Source organism: Tympanuchus pallidicinctus, unplaced genomic scaffold, assembly GCF_026119805.1.
Source record: "Tympanuchus pallidicinctus isolate F22 unplaced genomic scaffold, pur_lepc_1.0 scaffold16, whole genome shotgun sequence".
Lineage (NCBI taxonomy): Eukaryota > Metazoa > Chordata > Aves > Galliformes > Phasianidae > Tympanuchus > Tympanuchus pallidicinctus.
Window position 1 is genome coordinate 32,930,813 of NW_026294679.1, and position 18,074 is coordinate 32,948,886.

At 38.6% G+C, this 18,074-nt stretch overlaps 1 protein-coding gene across 5 annotated transcripts in view; it reads left to right on the forward strand.

Moving 5' to 3' along the window:
• The window catches only part of PCDH15 (protocadherin related 15), a 669,788-nt gene that overhangs the window by 156,263 nt on the left and 495,451 nt on the right, over window positions 1–18,074 (forward strand). For all 5 annotated transcript variants that reach the window (XM_052677550.1, XM_052677554.1, XM_052677555.1 and 2 more), the window contains exon 3: window positions 2,806–2,883. The gene's annotated coding sequence lies outside the window, so the exon portion shown is untranslated. The remainder of the gene's footprint in view (window positions 1–2,805; window positions 2,884–18,074) is intronic.

The following is an 18,074-nucleotide window of genomic DNA, read 5'->3' on the forward strand; positions in this document are numbered from 1 at the left end:
GTTATGGTCATCTCACTGATTTTTGAAGAGAAAAATCAAAGAAAAATTCCTCAGCTGAAATGTGGGGGAGCGGTGTTAAGTGTTGTCTAACAGTCAGTGAAATCAGATACTGAAAATAAATTTGTTTCCTGTTGCTTTGTTTTTGCAATTAAATTGCAGCAGCTTATGCAAAGCGGTACTTCTAATAAGGTTAAAAATAAGGTCAGTGTGTCTGCAGGCAGGTGAACATATCATAGCTCATGTTTCTCTTTTGCTGTGGAGGCTAAAAATCAGTAGGTATAAAGCAGAGTTCTTGGGTTTTATGAAGTGCACTGAGAACCCATGCATAAGACATACGTGATCCCAGTTGTCCACAGACAGGCTCTCCTTTTGCATGTAGAGCCAGCTGGCAGAGAATGAATGTAACATACTAGGGAGAGAGTGAAGCAAATGTTCTGTAGGTGAGCAGAGCAGAATTGAAAGGTGTGTGATTTGACACCTTCTGAAGAGTAGGAAATTCCTGCTCCTGCATTTTGTGGACGTAGAAGGATGAACTGAAGAGAGTACTCAGGGGAAACCAAAGAAGCCCAAAATAGGGATCTGTTGCACACCAAGCTGTAGTAACTTAGCTCTGGATGTTGTTGATGTATGCAGAAAATAAAAGTGGAGTTAGAGGACTGAATTCTCATCTGATGTTAGACTTATCCAGAGTTGGAGATCACCATGGCCCAGTTGTGTGTGGAATTTGAGGAATTTGACTGTGGGTATAGGAAGTTTATGCCTGGACTGAATGACAACAAAAGGTCTTTCCCATAACTTAGTGTAGTTGATGTAGGGTTTGATCCTTTTGGGTCCCTTCTAACCTGGGATATTCTACTGCTTATATGATTCTAATGACATTATTTGTCTGTATCCTGCTGTCACATTGAGTTGTATGCAGAAAATATTCCTGCCTAAGGATAGCCACACCGTTTTCCCTTGGGTATTCAGCCTTTTCACCTCTGAAAGTCCATGCCTCAACTAAAAGTGCCTTGTTCCTTTTCTTCTGCAGATATATTGCTCTTTTCTCTGTAAAGGAAATTTCTGTCAGTGAATAATCTGGGAATCTCTTTTTGATAATAAATGAAAGATTCCAAAAACCCTTGACTAAGCTTGACTAACCAAGATAATTGTAATGCTTATCCTGTAACATCGTGTGCCACCTATGAACAGTAGAACCTTGTGCTTCTACGTGTTTTTTGAGAAGAATGATATCAAGTGATACCATCAGGGTATGGTGGATGTACAGCTGTCTATTGGTTTTGCTTGCAAGATGAAGTATAAAAAAAAAAAAAATCCAAGATGAAGCAAACGTTCAAATTATGCATTTCACCTGATCTTTATTAGTATGCTTCAATGTATATATTTCTATTATAGAGTAGTAATAGTAATTTTACTAGTAGAGATGTAATTTGATCAGGAGAAAGTTTAGAAAGCTTGCTTGCTAGCAAAACGAGAGAAAAAAAACACACAGTGCAGCAAGAATTGTTATCAGTTTCAGATTTGTTCTCTATGACATTATTTTTAAACCTACATTTGTATCAGAAGGTAATAGAATGATAGCAAAATTAGAGATGATTAGGTGAAGTGCAGTGCCAGTTATGGAAAATTCAGAAATAACTCCAGATGCAGTAATCAATTTGATTATATTAATATGAAATATTTGCATATTTTTAAAAATAAATGTAAATTCAGAATGTTATTTAAACTCTCAGTAATTAGATAATTGATAATTGTCTAATCCAACCAAAAAGCTGTGATGTACGAAGAAACTGATGTGTGGTGGGCCTCTGAGCCTAGGGAGAGTAACTAAGAACATGCTGTGTTATGTCAAACTTGTGTTAATAGAGATTCCAGTCCATATGGATGACTTCTTGCACTTTGTCTGCATAACCCATGACAACAGAGGAAGAAATTATTTCCAAGAGTGTCATATAAAGTTAAATGTTGAAATCTTATGATATCTAGGTATGTTTGACACAGGTGTGTGTTTGACTTACAGATCTTATGTGCTTGCTTATTTAATGCCAGCCTCTTTATAAATATGATCGTGATGTTTCAGAGTATAGGAGTGTAAGAGTAGCACAGTGTTCTTACTCTCTTTGCTCTGCTTTTTCATTGCAACTTCAGTCTTAAGAAAAAAACACGTAAACAAGCAGATGTTCTTTAGATATTGAAATTCTTGTATTTTGATCCTCATTTCAAAATCTGCTGAGTTGGATTCACGTATCTTCTTGTTCTGTGTGTGCAGTGGTGTTTAATTCAATCTGGGTTACTACAACATTAACTATTATCTGAGTTTGAATGTATGAAAAATGGAACAAATAGAGTTATGACAGTGATATATTGATTTATTTTTGAAATCATATACAAGCACAAGTAACCATCAATCTGTTCGCGTAGCAGTTTGAAGATTTATTGAGCCTGCTTACTGAAAACCTTGGACGTACTCGTGTTACCAAGTGCATCTTTATCAGTGCTATAGGAGTGACTTAGGTGAGCTGGTTTTATTAGCATTGTGGCCAATTAATTTCAGTAAACACATACTTAGGTTTTTTCCTCTCAGGCTGACATCAGGGCTGTTACTTAAGAGGTAGAAGGTAGAAAATGTTCTGGTTGTAAATCAAGCAGATTCTTCACCGAGAAAGCTTTGATTCGTGAATATGAAATTAACTTTTGCAAAGTTGCTCTAATTTATCTTAAAAACAGGAATTTTGAAGAAAAAGAATTCACATTGTCCTCTCAAGGCAAAAGACTGATGTAGTATCAATCTACTGTTTTTTCTAGGAAGATGGGAATATAATTCAGCAGATACTTCTGGAGCAGCTGTTGTTCATCTGGCTGTCAGAGGAACCAGGAAAAAAGGTAATTTTTTTTTTTTTTTTTTTTTTTTTTTTTTTTTAGTGTGTTTTAAAGTTAGATGTTGTTTGTTTTTCCTCCTCTGGCTTAATAAAACATACATGCACATCAAGACTTTACGTGGAGAATTGTTGAACAGACAAAATAGATAAGAAAAGATTAAGTAATGTAAGTAGTATGCTGTAATATTCAAGAAAGATAGTGGAGTAGTTTATTCAAGTGTGAAGTTCCTGAGATGTGTTTAAAAAAAAAAACAAAAACAACCCTAAAAAACTGAAAAACTGTTTTTCCTTTTTTTTTTTTTTTTTTTTCTTATGCATGTACAAAAAAAATATTTGTACTATCTGGACTAGATTTATTATTCTCCATTGATTGTCTCATTCTGTTGGAGCACATTTCTTGCAGTAAAGTAGCAGAGCTGTCACATCTATCATGATGCATCAGAGATCTGTCAGGCCGGTGGCTTTTTTGGAAGTTTGCCTTTTCAGAAAAATGTAGCTGAGCGTTATAGGCAGAAGTTTGACATTTTCAAGATGAAAATCAATCTTCTTTTATGTGGTGTTTTTCAAACAAAACTTGTGCGGTGATTGCACAAGTAATGGTTTAATATGTTTGAGGGTAAGCTACCTATGCTGAATACTTTGGGTAACAGACTCAGCATACTCTGTAATGAACATAAATTGCAACAAGAAACAAGAGGCAGTCAAGGCAGATGGCAAATCACACCTTCATCTGCTGCTGTTATGAATGTGAATGTAAGGTCAGGAGTTTACTTTTTCTTCTGGAGTTAGTTAAGAGCTAACGTGAAAATTAATCATGTTGCAAACTACTAGTTTTCTCCTGTGTATAGAATAAAAGAAGCAAGAGCTGTTAAAGTCAATTGCTAAGAGCAGAACAAATGAAGCAATTGCCTGAATATACTGGAGGAGGGCCTGAGTGAAGCATTTCTGAAACTGATGGATATTGTACTTGAAAATTAATTTCAAAATGGTCAAAAGCATTATATATAACAAAACATCTTGTGAGAGGAGGAACTGTGTGCCAGCACAGGTAATTGCCAACTTGGTTAATATTTGGGTTTGTTATTATACATTATGTTGTTAATAAAGGCAAGCTGCAGATAAAGGTCATTGTGGTTGAGAGAACTGTCTACAAACAACAGAAATCAGGGAAAAGCAACAAGGAGCCATAAGCAGGGAAGCATCAGTAGTAGTAGGATGCTAGGAGAGCTCTGGTAAAAAATGTTTGATCTAGGTTGCTGCCTTGGGAAAGTGATTGGAAATACCTAATGAAGGGATGGTCTTGCTCTGTAGTTAGTCACATTCAGGGTAATCGTCCTCATAAAAATAAATAGGTAAATGTTTTGATTCTCAGTTTTCCCCTCTCAGCAGACACAGCTGAGAAAATTGCTTAGTAGTTGCTGTTAATTCTAGTGTGTAAGTATGTTGGCTGAAGAACCAACTCCCTGTGTGTTTGTACCTAGTGGTGGTTTTCAACTCTCTTTTGTTCTTTTTGGAACAGTACCTTTGGCTCAGAGGCATAGTATAACAAAATAATATTAAAATGGTCAAGAACCATTCAGAAAAAAGAAAAGATAAAGCAATAGAATGTAACAGTGCAGAGGTCAGATTTACCGTAATGAGTCATAATTGCAGGCGTGATTTGAGTGAATGTTCTCCACCTGTAAAACTAAAACACAGTTAATATGAAAGTTGCATTGAATTAAAATTGTCTCTGAAAATTAATGGGTATTTGAATTCACATAAATAACTTCAGCATAATGATCCAAAAATGGACATTTTGGAAGAGACAGGCACAAGTGAGGTACAGTACACTGAGTTATTAAACTTCTGTTTTTAAATCCACTGAGTCCAGGTAGTCATTTCACAAAATGAATTTAAATCACATCAAATGGCAAGACCTGCTACCATATAGCTGTACTGATTTTATGTTGAGAAACGTGTTTTTTACCTGCCTGCATAACTCATAACTCACAAAGCTGTAAGAGTTGTATTTAAATATTTCTAAAAATCGGTTTAATCTAATTGGCCATCCTAAAAGATACATATTTATTGAAATGTATTCCACTGTGTAAATATAGAGAATTTTGTTTTTCAAGAGCCTTAGGAAGTTGTTTTTGGTGGTACCCTCTGTGCTGTGTTACGTGGTATCATTGTTCTTGTAACAGTACCTCTTTAAATCACGCATTTTATCAGTGGAATACATACTAATTTTCCATGCAAATGATATACAATGAAATAGTGGCACCATTTTGTTAATGAGTTTAGTAATGCATGAGATGGGTAATTAGGGGAGGAATGGTTTTGTACCTTTAAGTTCCCAACAATTAATAGATCCACTTAGGATAACAGCGAAACTCCCTACAGCACTCGTACCATCTTTGATTTAAGTAAGCTGATACCCAAGTTTGACTGATAATTTCTTGGCCCTGTAGTCAGTAATAAAAAGAAACTGGAGGAAAACAGATATTAGCTATTCCTGAGCTATAAAGGCACTCAGAGTAAAAAAAAAAAAAAAAAAAAAAAAAATGTTTTGTGGTAGACACCATTAACACAGATTGCCTTCAGCCCATTAAGCCTCATCAGTGCAATGTTTTAAACAAGTGTTTGTTTCTAAGAGCTGGCGAAGCTGAAGAATTCAAAACCACCTTAGTTTTAAGATTTCTGAGCCTTAATAAAATGAAACTTGGTCTTAATTTTATGTCTCCATTCATGCAGGAAATTAGGGGACTAACTTCTTACTGCATAACTCTGGTTTTTGAAGCTTTAGGCTCAATTTGGCAGACTCTATTGCTCAAATTAGTTCCTAAATGAGTTACTTGTTTCTGAAGTATAACCGATAGCAACTTGGATAGAAAATACTTATCATATGAACGTTTCTCATTTGCAGAAGTAATTATATGATGGTTGCTCTCGTCAAGATGCATATTTGCTCATAAATTTAAAGCTAATAAGTTACTGAGTTTCTCTGTGCAATATGTCATTAACTATGGTCTTTCTTCTCTAATCATAAGCTGCACATTTTATACTGTTTTGGACTAGAATGGACCCAAACATCATTTAACCGTTGTGTGTCGCACCAGTGAAAAGTCTGGATGAAGATTGATGTTGTTATTAACATGTCTGCCTTTTAATGGTTGTTTAATTGTTATGAAATGATGTTTTCAAGTGAAGTCTTGGTAAAGCTAGAGTGAGAAATGATTTTGTGGCATTGCAGTCTTGGTGGGGATCTTACAGAGTCATGGCTGGTCCAGCCTGAAGTCAGGTTGGGAGGAATCACTTTAAGCACACAAATTGACTTGGAAATAAGGCATGAAATGGCTTGTCAAACTTGCAGTTGCTGTTTGTTGTGTCAGTAAGCTCATGCTTTGAGCCAAAATCCAACCTGTTGAAGTCACACAGTTTGGTGGTGGTTGGTTGTCATTTTACAGTGTTGGCTGAAGTGATATCAGCACTGTTAATAGTCACGTATTCTGTGTGCCCATGTGGTGTGTCAACTTCATCTGATGCTCACAAAGGTTGAACATTGATGCTTTTGTTGCTTGTGTGTATAGTGCACTTGAGATGCTGTCTAGTGCCATACTTAGATCCCAGTCAGAGCATTTAAAGGGATCTAGATAGGCCTTCTCATTACTGTGATTTTCTCAGAGATGACTGAAATGCTTCTAAACACCGAATAAAGTCAGGTCTGGATATACCAGAAGCTGGAATCTTTATCTTTTTAGGTACAACAGAACTATGGATGATATCTATGCATCTTTCCTCCTAATCATTTTGACCTGCAGGATGTGTCCTTGATTTCAGCCAACACAGCAATTTGATGAGAAAGTCCCTGTGTTTTCCTTGGGGCTTCATTTGTAGAGTTATAAGAAAGCTCAAGATCCATGACAGAGTCTGTGCCATAAAACCCCTTCTCAAATTGCTGCATCATAATTGTCAAGTTCAGAAGAAATTGTCATTAAGAGAATGTGTTTAATGTGCAGATAAATAAATGCACAAACGTATTCCCCATCTGCTGTTCATTTTGATACTGAAACTAAAATAATGACGTTGAAAATTGATTTCAGCTTTTCCATTAGTAAACTAATTGGAATATTCTGCACACAGTTAATTTTAATTTCTTCTGAAATGTCTTTTGATGTTTATGGGTTGTTTGAGCGATTGTTTATGTGATGTGAAAATTAATATTTGCCACATTTTGACATTGTGATCAGAAGTCTGTTTTCCAGTGTGCCTGAGTGGTAGAAATGAAAAGGAAACAGCAGTGGCTGCATCACAAAGGCTGTATTGGCAGTAGATGCTTTTGTCTGTGTGCTGATCCTGTGGTTGGTATGTCCTAATCTGCAATAACAAATAGAAGAAAAACACAGGATAAAAAGTTGTTTTGCCCATTTGGTTTGATAGGCATTGTTTAGCTAAGGGGTTTGGATTTTTCAGTGTCAGCATTAGCCATCTGAATTGATTCAGCTGAACGAGATAGTTAAGGTTTCAGGGTGGCCCACCTCCTTCAGCATATTTCTTTAACTAATAGAGTGTAATTAAGTTAAGCTGGAGGGTACTAATAGGTCCAAGCAAGAACATTTTGATGTCAGGGCAGACTTCAGTGCCAGCTGGATAAGGAATTGTCTGGATGGTTGCACTCAGAGAGTGGTGGTCAACAGCTCAATGTCCAAGTAGAGTCTGGCGATGAGTGACATTCCTCAGGGATTGGTGCTGAGACCAGTGTTACTTAAAGCCTTTGTAGTCAACGTGGACAGTGGAATCAAGTGCACCCTCAGCAGACTACACCAAGCTGAGTGGTGCAGTTGTCACATTAGAAGGAAGAGAGGCCATCAGGAGGGACCTGGACAGGCTTGAGAGGTGGGCTCGTGCCAGCCTCATGAAGTTCAACAAAGCCAAATGCAATGTCCTGCATCTGGGTTGGTGCAATTCAAAGCACAGATACGGATTGGGTAGAGAATGGTTTAAGATGAGCCCTGAGGAGAAGGATTTGGGAGTGTTGATCGATGAAAGATTCAGCGTAAGCTGGCAATGTGCACTTGCAGGCCAGAAGGCCAACCGCATCATGGGTTGCATCAAGAGAAGCGTGACCAGCAGTTTGAGGTAATTCTGCCCCTCTACTCTGCTCTCATGAGACCCCATCTGGAGTACTGTGTCCAGTTCTGGAGCCCCCAGTGCAGGAAGGATGTGGATTTGTTGGAGCAGGTCCAGAGAAGGGCCACAAAAATGATCAGAAGGCTGGAGCACCTCCTGTATGAGGATGGGCTGAGGGAGCTGGGCTTTTCAGCCTGGAGAAGAAAAAGCTTTGAAGACATCCTATAGTACCTCCTTCCAGAACCTGAAGGAGACCTACAAGAAAGCTGGGGGACTTTTTATAAGGGCAAGTAGCAACACGATGAGGGGAAATGGCTTTAAACTGGAAGAGGGTGGATTTAGTTGTGGTTTTAGAAAGACATTCTTTACTGTGAGGATGGTGAGACACTGGAACAGGTTGCAAAGGGCTGTGAATGCCCCCTCTCTGGAAGTTTTCAATGCCAGGCTGGATGGGGCTGTGAGCAACCTGGTCTACAGGGAGGTGTCCCTGCCTATAGCAGGGGGTGGAACTACATGATCTTATGCTCCCTCTCTCTGTAGAATTTCCTCCTCTTTTTCAGTATGTCCTCAGTTACATCAACACTGTGTGCAGCTCACTTGTTTTTTGGGAGCTGTTGTGCAAGTGCTGCGTGTTCTCACTTTAATTACAGTCTGATTTCATGGAGTAGTAGTTAATAATTTCCTTTGTAACCTAGTGAGCTTGCATTATCAACATTATTAAAATACATGATCTTTCCAACCCAAACCATACTATGATTGTTTGACTAAGAATCTGGCAGACAAATTGTGAGGTTGGCACAACTCCTTGTGAGTTAATTCCTGAAGGGGACTATGTGGAGCTTGCTGGGGGTCCATCCCCGTGGGGATCCACAGTTAGCCTGACTTCCATGAGGCCATGGGCTTCACAGGCCTAAACGGCAAAAGCAGAGTCTGCTTAGTTACTGTGTTTGTTGCTTCTGCTGTGCTAAGGTGGTGGTCACGGGTGGTGATCTTTTACAATAGGGAACTGTACGCTTTGATCAAGAAGAAACACTGGACGTAGAAACAAGATGTAAGATTAGATATGGTTGCTTAGGGAGGCCTTGAAACTATTGAGACTTGTATTCAAGATATACATAATCATATATATATATGTGTGCTATTGTGTTGTGTGAATATAGTAGATGTAGTAGAAGAAGAAGAATAAAGGACTTTCCTATGACAGAGGCCTCTGGTTGCTGAACTGCGACAAATTCCCAAGTACCTTCTTGAGGAAAGGGCCTTGGAAGCTGTAATAAAGCTGTTGATAGCTCTTTTATTTGGTTTTTGTTCAGTGGAGCAGCATCTGTATGCCTTCGTGGACTGTAAGCAGGCTAGCATCATAGAGGTATTTTTACCTTTAAGTTCCTTCCTTGTGAAAGTAACTAGGGCTGGGTCTCAGTTGGTTTTAATGATTAGAGTGTCACTTTCGGAGTAAGCTTTTTAGTTGAGTTTTTCCTGTGTAATGAAGTAGGCCTTCTGGTTGAATGCCATCTCTGTGCATTTGATATTCTCCAGTTTCTTAGTCACGTTTGTTATGTTGAGGATATCGACTAAAAGCAATACCTAAGCAACTTCTCTCTCCAAAATGATAAGCATATGTGCCTTTTATCACTGTTTATGAACGGAATGCTTTTGTCTCAGATAAAATTGCATTAATTATTCACATTCCTGTATTCATGTTGATTAAAAAAAAAATAGTAATAAAATTTTTTCATATTATTGGAAAGCATACTGTGATAAAATAAAACATATGGATCCTGTAGTATTTTTGTTGCCATACTAGCTCATGGAACATAGATTTAAGCAGCAGACGTTTTCTTCCATCTCTTCAGATTAATTTCTACCCTGAGGACTGCAAATGGTGGATGTTGTCACATACTGTACTGATTTACTGCAGGAAATCTGTAGGGTAGACCAATGGTTTGTTCTAGCATGGCACTGAGAGTTCAGTTAGGCAAGTACTGTTGTGAACATGTGGCCCAACATGGTTCTCTCCCTGCTCTGCTAGGGCATTTACTATCTGTTGCAAACAGGGAGAAGTGTTCTCCCCCACTATTCCCAGCCTGTCATACTTTTCCTTGATTTTTTTTCCCTCTGAAGTTTTTTAAGGAAAATATCAGAGCTAAGAAAAACGAAGCCTTTTCTGTTTCCGTCAGTGATGAATCAGAATAGAGGGAGTGGATCGGTATGAACATCTCAGTGCTTCCCTGCATTATTAGACTCAATTTGGTGAACATTCAAGTAGAATGGGAAAATGGGAAAACTGTGTGCATGCATAGCACTCTTTCTCTGGTAATGATGAGTTTGGTACTTAGAAGTGAAAAATACTGGGTTTTGTTTTGAAAAGAAAAATGGTTTCAGAAATGAAATTATTAGTAAAACCTTAATATTTATGTTCATGATTTTTCATACCCGTCTCTTAGGGATGTCGTCAGCTTTACACTTTGTCAGTCACCTCTCCAGAATTCAGTTTTGCCAGGGAAGAGGAGATGAAATAAATGTGTGGTATACCTATTGGCAAAAATGATGCATGGCACACTGCAGTAATCTGCCCATAAAAAAGCCATGTATAAATGTCTATTTATTTCTTAGCTTCTCCCAGCTCCCTCTCTCTGTAGAATTTCCTCCTCTTTTTCAGTATGTCCCCAGCTGCACTGTGTGCAGCTCACTTGTTTTTTGGGAGCTGTTGTGCAAGTGCTGCGTGTTCTCACTTTAATTGCAGTCTGATTTCATGGAGTAATAGTTAATAATTTCCTTTGTAACCCAGTGAGCTTGCGTTATCAACATAATTAAAAAAAAATGCAAAGTGCTGCATAACATCTGCTTTAAGTGTTTCTGATTCCTTCAGGATTACAAGAACATGGCACGGAAGTGCAAATCAGTCTCCTTCCAGTCTTCTTCAAATGTTATGCAAACTTTGTATTTTATGCAATTAAAAGGACAATGCAACTTTGATTAGTTTTTATTAAATATTGTGGACAATCGCTTTACGATCAAGGTTCATGTTATAATGGATAGAGGTTGACATGTAATATAAAAAATACCAGTCAGCATTTTATCAGTCTGAGAAATATATTTTTAACATATGTGCCATGTAACATACATACATCTGCCCTTTCCTGCTTCGTTAGCTGCATGTTATGCCATTAATAGAATATTAGCTCTCATCACAAACAACAGCACTTTGGAAGATTCTTATATATTGCAAAATATTAATTTTTCTGATTAGTTACGTACTTGATTAAAAGCTGAAAGCTTGATCCTGCAAACTCAGCCTTAGATCAGCAGTAATTTGCTGTTAGTGTTCTGCAGGAGCATTGTCACTTCAGTGGAGGTGAGGAATTTGCATCTTGGAGTTTTTCCCAATGTTTTGCAATAACATCTGTAGGTCAGTATAGAGACAATTTCATTTAAAAACATTTTCTCAGCTGCATCTTGTTTTGTTTTTCTGAGCTGACAGGTGATAGATAAAGTGTTGTGTTTGTACTCCGTTTTGAACAATATGAGTGGTACAAGCATGTCAAAGACTACTGCAATCTAGACTGGTCCAGCACTCTTGGTTGTTTCTCAGTAGCCACAGGATTTACAGGAAAACAAATTATTTTTCCCGTGAGGAAATCAGCACATGAAACTTGTATTTGAAAGTCAGAATTTTCTGAACAAAATACCTGAACTCCTTCAAGACATGCATCATGCCCAAGGTGAGTTGCTGATAAATGCAGTGAAGAGGTGTATGAAATCTTAACTCTAAAGCAATTGAGTTGTTGGGTAAAACTTCCTTCATTGCACTGTCTTAAAATAGTCAGAACACGTCCCAAGAGTGTAAACTCACATACTTTGTCCTAGTACCATAGAGAAGGACTTAATACCTCAATGTTAACCCAACTTTTATAGGCGACAAACAAGCAAAATAACTTCTTCAGTATCTGTGATGTTAAATTTTCTGCATTTCCTTGGCCTCAGGTTACGGCTTGCTTATTCTCACGTCTATGATAACCAAGCTGGTGAAAGGTACCTCATCCCTGATGTTCCTTTTGTATCATCTGCCCTGACAAAAATACTGTGTTTGGTTGCATTTCTTGTCCTTATCCAAAGCCTGATGTGTGTCTAGATTGCAAAACTATACACCACGTGTGCACAGTGGTAGCCAGCCTTCCCTCTTATTTTCTGCTGTGTAGACACAGCCTAAGAAGTAAAAGACAATAAACAGGCCAAATTTTCACATGTACTGAATCTGTTTGACTCCCCGTAAATCCTGGTGATCAGGCTACTGACAAGGTCCTTTTATTGCATTACTTCAGTTTGATGCAGTCAATTGTGCCTAACAAAATAAGGGTTTAGAATCATCGTTTCACAAGGCCTCTAATTACTATATGCAGATAATGGGATGGATATGATGAAATGGGATATTGGCTATTTTTAATAAAACTATACCTTATCTTTTGATGTAAGCAAATAAATTGCTGAAAAATAAGATGGATGCTGTAAATATGATTATTTTCAAAAGAGATATCTAGCAATAGCCCACATTTATGTTTCAGAACAGGCTGCACTTCAGAACCCAGTACATTTTTACTCATTGTGTTAAAAACTGACAGCAGCTGCACTTAAAGATAAGGGCAAACAGTGCTCCTTAAGACAAAGAAATCATTCAGAAAGAAATTATTAGTATACAATACTAAAATGTGATGGCAGGGAATAAAAGAGCAAGTGTGTGTTGGCTTGTGAACAGAGAGGCTGACACGAGTGTGAAATAATGAATATTTTTCAAAAGAAAAATGGCAAAACCCATCCCCAAAAAGTTAGCAGTGCTGAAAATTTGGTTTATAAGACCTTTCTCCATTTGTCCATGGACCAAACATTGAGCTGCAATATCAAAAATTAATAACGAGGAGAAATATCTCTATTGCTACTACTCTTATAGCTTTTTTTCTCCCCTTTTCTTTAAAATGGCAGAAATGCAGCTAAAAAGCTTTTAACCCTAAACTGAACATTATAGGCAGAGCTGGTCAAGTATGAGTAAAATCTATTGGTTTATCATAAACATGTAGCCTTTGGACTGTTCACTATTAAAGTGTGAAATGAAAACTAGTGAGAACACATTGAAAGACACAGACTTTCCATATGGAAACAGAAATGTCTTTATGAAATATTTTTTCAAGGTTCACAAGAAGTGAATTAAAAGGTAGGTAAGAAAACAAGCATACCTGTACGTGAAGGATAGCAATAAGAAGCAGAACCAGGACCTTAAGGATGAATCCTCCTTCCTTGTGAATATCAGTGCCGTAAGCTGTGATCTTGCAGAGGTGCAAGTAATGGTGCAAGTAATGGAGAGTGTTCATTTCTCCCAAGTTTATCGAAATTAGCAAGTCACAGCTACTCCCACGCTCTCATGTCATAACAAGTGCCAAATCTATGCAGTTAGTATACACCAATGCATTTCAAATGTAAAATTGTAAAGCGGCAAAATGCTTTTGAAAGTCTGGTGTCTTGACAACCATCTGTTGTTTGTTTAATTACAATGAGCTATTTACAGTTTTGTCAATGTGAATTACCCGTGCACATGCATATACCATGTATATATATATAATATGTACAGAAATTCAGCCTATACATGATTACTTTGTAGTTCAAGATGATGTAGATTAAAGGGCTACGCACGGCTTGATTGTTAAGAACAAAACTAAATGCCTTTCTTGAGCAGGAGGTGTGTTTAGGTAGTGTCCCGCTTCCTGAGTTTTGAGGGAGGGGAAATAATTTTTTATCTCCCCTAGTCAGCAGGAGTCACTGCCCTGATGGAGTCATGCAAGACTCAGAGGAGTCAATTTGTGTTGAGAGCTTTCTAATAACAACTAATACTCGGTAAAATTGGCTTGTTTGCTAATAATGGTTAATAAGCATGACAGGTAAGAGTACTTTGGCACAGGGCTTATTTCTATGCTGGAAGTTGTAAAGCAATATTAGGCAGTGGCTACTACAGAGAGTGAAAGAATAGAAGAAGATAAAGAGGAAAAATAGAAAAGGGAAAAGAGAGACAGACAGATGTACAGACAGATATACAAACACAGCAAAACGGTTCACCACTCCTTGATCCAATACTGTCTTGGTGTTGGAGAGTGCTGATTTTTGGTAGTGTGGGTCATCCAAGGTGGGATTGCCAGTTGACCGTGATGACAAACATACGCGTCCTCTTAAAGTTTGGAGTGGTTGAGGCTGGTCTTTGGAGTGACGGGTTCGGGGAGCTCAGCAGGAACTCTTTGTTCCTGCCTCCCCAACCTTGTAAATTTAAATCAGTTGAGGTAAGAGGAAACAGGGAGATGGCAGCTTCTATCTTGCCTTGATGGGACACAGTAGTCTGATCTTCCTGTATGAAGATGATAATATTTGCTCATTCATTCCTAGGCCTTCCCATTAGAAAGCAAACAGCTTCTGGCTCTGTCCAAAGGAATGCTTTCCAAAGTGAAACTGTCCACAAAGTGTTGCTCATTGTCTCCTGTTGATTTGTGATAACATTCCTTGCCAGTCTTGGGTAGAAATTGTGTTATCATCCAATATTTTGTATTCAGCAAAGCCCAGTGAAGTATATTGATGACAGTTCTAATAGTCTGTAATATAAGGATAAGAAATTGCTAACCAACGTAATTCAACAAAATTTTAGAAGTGAAAGAGCTGAACTCTAAAAACATGCTAAATAGGTTTAGTGCTTGTTGACAAGGAAGTGAGTTGCTTATGTACATCTGTATGTATTTTGTTGAGGTGACTCAGACCTTGTTGTTGAAGTCTCCACTGAGAGGAAGGGGGGAGAAGGAAGGATTGTCTATTGGTACTTTAACATTGAATATAATTTAGTTCTCACATGTCCTAGTGAATGACCTCTGTAGCTGCTGCCAGGACCGAGGGCATGTTCTTCTAGGAGTGTAATTGGGCAAAGTAGAAGAGTTCAGCTGGCTGGGTCTTAGGTCGGCTCCCTGAATGACGAGAGCTGTTGGGAACTGCTTTAAGCTGAAGCAGTGTCTCTGCTTGAGCCATATGTGTGCCTGGTCTCCTTCCTTTGAGGCTGTGACTCGCACCCACTGCCATGTTATCTTATGGAAATACTGCATTGAGGAGTGTTGTTTCTCCTTAAGTTTTACAGTACCAAATGTGACTAAACAAGCAGTTTTATATTTTTTCCTTACACTCTGGTTCACTGATGTCTTTATGTGACTTAAATCCATTGAAATGTAATAAAACATCAGCATAAAAGCATCTGAGTCTTACAGTAGCCATTAAAGACATTGAGAAAGAAGTTTAGTAGTATAGAATTACTATTCTAATCTAATAGGTCCAATTTATGCACACATTGTGTCTTTCTCCCTTTCTTTGCTTGTCTAAATTTTTAAAATGTGATTTATATCTGGAAAATTTATGATCTAAAATCTGTGCCACATTTCCCTTTATTGTCTCATGGCACATAACTCATTATCTGTGGGTGTAGGCATTAGTGTGACTCAGCATTAATAAGTCAGAAAATGTTAGATATCTGAGGGTATTCTTATTAAAGAGCTCTGTTTTAAAGCAAGTAAAAGTGATAACTAGAGTCTGTGAGGATCCAAAGAGATGAGAGTCAAAAGTATTTTGCTTTTTGTGATAAAGCTTCAAAGTGGCTCACGATAGTTTGAAAGTCAGAAACTCATTAAAACATTGGTATTTGCTGATGCTTATGTTTTTGTTAACTAAATGTTTTCTGAAAGTTACTATTACAGCATCAGGAAGGAGTTTTGGGGTGGTAAGCACCTGCATCATGTGAACAACTTTTATGAATTCTTTACAGCTGGCTGTAAAAAAGTTGAGTTAATTTCTTCACTACTTACTACATATTTTAGTATTTCTATCTTATTCTGAATCTTCAATATTCTTACTGTAGCTAGTAGTGTCTGCTGGGGGTCTGTGCTAGGTCAGATCTTGTTCAACGTATTCATCAGTGACCTGGATGAAGGCACAGAGTTCACCCTCTGCAAGTTTGCTGATGATACCAAACTGGGAGGAGTGGCAGGCACACCAGGGGGCTACACTGCCATTCAGAGAGGTCTCCACCTCCTGGAGAACTGGACAGAGAAGAACAGGGCTGAGTGCAGGCATCTCTGTCTGGGGAGGAAGACTGCATGCACCAGTACAAGTTAGGGGTTGACCTACTGGAAGGCAGATCTTCACAGGAGGACCTGGAAGTCCTGGTGCAAAGAGCACCATGACCTAGCAGTGTGCCCTTGTGGCCAAGGAGACTAACAGTGTCCTGCATTGAAAAGAGCCTGGCCAGCAGGTCGAGGGAGGTGATCCTCCTTCTCTGCTCTGTTGAGGCCATGTCTGGAACACTGAGTCCAGTCCAAGAAAGATGAAGAGCTCCTAGAGAGAGGCCAGTGAAGGGCTACAAAGAGGATTAAGGAGCCTAGAGCATCTCTCCTATGAGGAAAGGCTGAGAGAGTTAAGACTGGGAGGGAATTATTAATGTGTGCAGATACCTTACAGGAGGATATCATCATGTTGAGGTCAGGCTCTTTTTGGTGGTGCCTGGCAACAAAACAAGAGGCAATGTGCTCAAACTGGACCACAGGAGGTTTAGTGGGCACATGAGAAAGAATATTATTTGCTACATGGATGACAAAACATTTGGAACAGGCTGCCTGAGGAAGTTGTGTATGCTCCTCTGCAGATATTCAGAACCCCCCGGGGCGTGATCCTGCTTTGAAGCAGGGCATTTGGATTAGATGATCCTGAGAGGCTCCTTCCAACCTCAACCATTCCGTGATTCTTACTTTTCTTTGCTTGAATTTGACCTGATTGTCTTTTGATGGCAGATTGACACTTATGTGTGTGCTTTTTATTCCATTGCTTTTTAAAAATTATCTTATCTTACCTTGCACTTCTGAGCACAGAGTGTAAATTACTGATGGAGGAAAGTTCTGGAGACAAACACAGCCTTAATTCTAGTATTTCCCCACTGTTCAATACTATTAAAAGAGTCTACATTGTATTGAAATCTCACATCCGTGAGTGTCGTAATATGGAATACAATGTGTTAAGGTTTGCACATGTGTGAGCTACTCTAAAAGTAATTCCTCCTATTTTATTCTGTTGGCCCACAACATCAGAGGTGAATGTTGGTTGTATGGCAGTACAGACCAAACTTTCCTTCCAGCATTTTGTTATGTTTTGTTGCTGTGCAACAGATGGCAGCAGAAGGGCAATTTGTCAAAATTATGTCTGACATTTTAAACTGAGACAGGGGAGGTTTAGATTAGATATTAGGAGGAAGTTTTTCACCCAGAGGCACTGGAACAGGTTGCCCAAGGAGGCTGTGGATGCCCCATCCCTGGAGGCATTCAAGGCCAGGCTGGATGTGGCTCTGGGCAGCCTGGTCTGCTGGTTGGTGACCCTGCACATAGCAGGGGGTTGGAACCAGATGAGCATTGTGGTCCTTTGTAATCCAGGCCATTCTATGATTCTGTGTTGATTCTATGTCATGGAAGTGTATATGAAGAGGAGGAGTCTCATTGAGTTCCTCCAGGAGGAACAAATGACACCTATTGAAAATTCACAGCTAGTGGTGCTGATTGTGTTGAAAAATAACATTTTGTAGCTGAGAATTTGCTCTGTTGATTAATGTCACTGTGCTCTTTGTATCTGTCATAGTTTCTATGGAAAGAAATAGGAGATGTTACTTTTGGAGCAACCTGGAAACAGAATTGGGTCTACAAAACAGCCACTATTAAAACAGGAACATCACATAAATTAGGAATTAAGCTAAAGAAAAAAATTATGTTCTAAACCATCCTAAACCCTTCAATGTTCAGAAATAGTCCCTTTCCTCTGATAAATGACAAACGCTCTGAGCACTGCTCTACTTTATAGTGCAATCACAGTAACGTGGCACAGATGGCATGCGGTGGCTTTTTCTTGCTTGTCTCAGCGTCAGATGAATGAGGGCTAGATGTGACTGCTGTGTAATTCAAGGCATTGCCAAAATCTCATGAACCCTTAATTGAGTGTTCAGGAAACAAGAAAGGCATCCTGTAAACTCTAGCA